Genomic DNA, 5000 nt, shown 5'->3' on the forward strand with positions numbered 1-5000 from the left:
CAACCAACCAACCAACCAACCAACCAACCAACCAACCAACACATCAACCAACCAACCAACCAACCAGCCAAACAACCAACCAACCGCCCATCAACCAACCAACCAACCAACCAACCAACCAACCAACCAACCAACCAACCAACCAACCAACCAACCAACCAACCAAACAACCAACCAACCAACCAACCAACCAACCAACCAACCAAACAAACAAACAAACAAATAGCCAACCAACCAACCAAACAACCAACCAACCAACCCATCAATCAACCAATCAACCAGCCAAACAACCAACCAGCCAAACAACCAGCCAAACAACCAACCAACCGCCCATCAACCAACCAACCAACCAACCAACCAACCAACCAACCAACCAACCAACCAACCAACCAACCAAACAACCAACCAACCAACCAACCAACCAACCAACCAACCAACCAACCAACCAAACAAACAAACAAATAGCCAACCAACCAACCAAACAACCAACCAACCAACCAACCCATCAATCAACCAACCAACCAGCCAAACAACCAACCAGCCAAACAACCAACCAACCAAACAACCAACCAACCAACCAACCAACCTACCAACCAACCAACCAACCAACCAACCAACCAACCAACCAACCAACCAACCAACCAACCAACCAACCAACCAACCAACCAACCAACCAACCAACCAGCCAAACAACCAGCCAAACAACCAACCAACCAACCCATCAATCAACCAACCAACCAACCAACCAAACAACCAACCAACCAACCAACCAACCAACCAACCAACCAACCAACCAACCAACCAACCAACCAACCAACCAACCCATCAACGAACCAACCAACCAACCAACCAACCCATCAACCAACCAACCAACCAACCAGCCAAAAAACCAACCAACCAACCCATCAACCAACCAACCAACCAACCAACAAATCAGCCAAACAACCAGCCAAACAACCAACCAACAAACCAACCAACCAGCCAAACAACCAACCAACCAACCAACCAAACAACCAACCAACCAACCAACCAACCAACCAACCAACCAACCAACCAACCAAACAACCAACCAACCCATCAACCAACTAACTAACCAACCAACCAGCCAAACAACCAACCAACCAACCAACCAACCAGCCAAACAACCAACCAACGAACCAACCAAGCAACCATCCAAACAACCAGCCAAACAACCGACCAACCAACCAACCAGCCAACCAACCAACCAACCAACCAACCAACCAACCAACCAACCAACCAACCAACCAACCAACCAACCAGCCAAACAACTAGCCAACCAACCAACCAAACAACCAACCAAAAAACCAAACCATCAAACAACCAACCAGCCAAGCAACCAGCAACCAACCCACCAGCCAAACAACCAAGCAACCAACCAAGCAACCAACCAGCCAAACAACCAGCCAAACAACCAACCAACCAACCAACCAGCCAACCAACCAACCAACCAACCAACCAACCAACCAACCAACCAACCAGCCAAACAACTAGCCAACCAACCAACCAAACAACCAACCAACTAAACAACCAACCAACCAACTCATCAAACAACCAACCAGCCAAGCAACCAACCAACCAACCAGCCAAACAACCAACCAACCAACCAACCAACCAACCAACCAACCAGCCAAACAACCAACCAACCAAACAACCAACCAACCCATAAAACAACCAACAAACCAAGCAACCAACCAACCAACTAACCAACCAACCAACCAACCAACCAACCAACCAACCAACCAACCAACCAACCAACCAAGCAACCAACTAACCAATCAGCCAAACAACCAGCGAACCAACCAACCCACCAACCAACCAACCCAACAACCAACCAACCAACCAGTCAAACAACCAACCAACCAACCAACCAACCAACCAACCAACCAACCAACCAACCAGCCAAACAACCAACCCAACAACCAACCAACCAACCAACCAACCAACCAACCAGTCAAACAACCAACCAACCAACCAAACAACCAACCAACCAACCAACCAACCAACCAACCAACCAACCAACCAACCAAACAACCAACCAACCCATCAACCAACTAACTAACCAACCAACCAGCCAAACAACCAACCAACCAACCAACCAACCAGCCAAACAACCAACCAACGAACCAACCAAGCAACCATCCAAACAACCAGCCAAACAACCGACCAACCAACCAACCAGCCAACCAACCAACCAACCAACCAACCAACCAACCAACCAACCAACCAACCAACCAACCAACCAACCAGCCAAACAACTAGCCAACCAACCAACCAAACAACCAACCAAAAAACCAAACCATCAAACAACCAACCAGCCAAGCAACCAGCAACCAACCCACCAGCCAAACAACCAAGCAACCAACCAAGCAACCAACCAGCCAAACAACCAGCCAAACAACCAACCAACCAACCAACCAGCCAACCAACCAACCAACCAACCAACCAACCAACCAACCAACCAACCAGCCAAACAACTAGCCAACCAACCAACCAAACAACCAACCAACTAAACAACCAACCAACCAACTCATCAAACAACCAACCAGCCAAGCAACCAACCAACCAACCAGCCAAACAACCAACCAACCAACCAACCAACCAACCAACCAACCAGCCAAACAACCAACCAACCAAACAACCAACCAACCCATAAAACAACCAACAAACCAAGCAACCAACCAACCAACTAACCAACCAACCAACCAACCAACCAACCAACCAACCAACCAACCAACCAACCAACCAAGCAACCAACTAACCAATCAGCCAAACAACCAGCGAACCAACCAACCCACCAACCAACCAACCCAACAACCAACCAACCAACCAGTCAAACAACCAACCAACCAACCAACCAACCAACCAACCAACCAACCAACCAACCAGCCAAACAACCAACCCAACAACCAACCAACCAACCAACCAACCAACCAACCAGTCAAACAACCAACCAACCAACTCATCAAACAACCAACCAGCCAAGCAACCAAGCAACCAACCAGCCAAACAACCAACCAACCAACCAACCAGCCAAACAACCAACCAACCAAACAACCAACCAACCAACCAACCAGCCAACCAACCAACCAACCAACCAGCCAAACAACCCGCCAACCAACCAACCAACCCATCAACCAACCAACCAACCAACCAACCAACCAACCCATAAAACAACCAACCAACCAACCAACCAACCAACTAACCAACCAACCAACCAACCAACCAAGCAACCAACTAACCAACCAGCCAAACAACCAGCGAACCAACCAACCCACCAACCCATCAACCAACCAACCAACCAACCAACCCAACAACCAACCAACCAACCAGTCAAACAACCAACCAACCAACCAACCAACCAGCCAAACAACCAACCCAACAACCAACCAACCAACCAGTCAAACAACCAACCAACCAACCAACCAACCAGCCAAACAACCAACCCAACAACCAACCAACCAACCAACCAACCAGCCAAACAACCCGCCAACCAACCAACCAACCCATCAACCAACCAACCAACCAACCAACCAACCCATAAAACAACCAACCAACCAACCAACCAACCAACCAACCAACCAACTAACCAACCAACCAACCAACCAACCAAGCAACCAACTAACCAACCAGCCAAACAACCAGCGAACCAACCAACCCACCAACCCATCAACCAACCAACCAACCAACCAACCCAACAACCAACCAACCAACCAGTCAAACAACCAACCAACCAACCAACCAACCAACCAGCCAAACAACCAACCCACCAACCAACCAACCAACCAAACAACCAACCAACCCATCAACCAACTAACTAACCAACCAACCAGCCAAACAACCAACCAACCAACCAACCAACCAGCCAAACAACCAACCAACCAACCAACCAAGCAACCATCCAAACAACCAGCCAAACAACCAACCAACCAACCAACCAGCCAACCAACCAACCAACCAACCAACCAACCAACCAACCAACCAACCAACCAACCAACCAACCAACCAACCAAACAACCAACCAACCAGCCAAACAACTAGCCAACCAACCAACCAAACAACCAACCAAAAAACCAAACCATCAAACAACCAACCAGCCAAGCAACCAGCAACCAACCCACCAGCCAAACAACCAAGCAACCAACCAAGCAACCAACCAGCCAAACAACCAGCCAAACAACCAACCAACCAACCAGCCAACCAACCAACCAACCAACCAACCAACCAACCAACCAACCAACCAGCCAAACAACTAGCCAACCAACCAACCAAACAACCAACCAACTAAACAACCAACCAACCAACTCATCAAACAACCAACCAGCCAAGCAACCAACCAACCAACCAGCCAAACAACCAACCAACCAACCAACCAACCAGCCAAACAACCAAGCAACCAAACAACCAACCAACCCATAAAACAACCAACCAACCAACCAACCAACCAACCAACCAACCAACTAACCAACCAACCAACCAACCAACCAACCAACCAACCAAGCAACCAACTAACCAATCAGCCAAACAACCAACCAACCAACCAACCAACCAACCAACCAACCAACCAACCAACCAACCAACCAGCCAAACAACCAACCCAACAACCAACCAACCAACCAACCAACCAACCAACCAGTCAAACAACCAACCAACCAACCAGCCAAACAACCAACCCAACAACCAACCAACCAACCAACCAACCAGCCAAACAACCCATCAACCAACCAACCAACTGACCAACCAACCTATCAACGAACGAACGAACGAACCAACCAACCAACCAACCAACCAACCAACCAACCAGCCAAACAACCAGCCAAACAACCAACCAACCAACCAACCAGCCAACCAACCAACCAACCAACCAACCAACCAACCAACCAACCAACCAGCCAAACAACTAGCCAACCAACCAACCAAACAACCAACCAACTAAACAACCAACCAACCAACTCATCAAACAACCAACCAGCCAAGCAACC

This window comes from Notolepis coatsorum (genome assembly GCF_963971535.1).
Source record: "Notolepis coatsorum genome assembly, chromosome: 5".
NCBI classification, from domain to species: Eukaryota; Metazoa; Chordata; class Actinopteri; order Aulopiformes; family Paralepididae; genus Notolepis; species Notolepis coatsorum.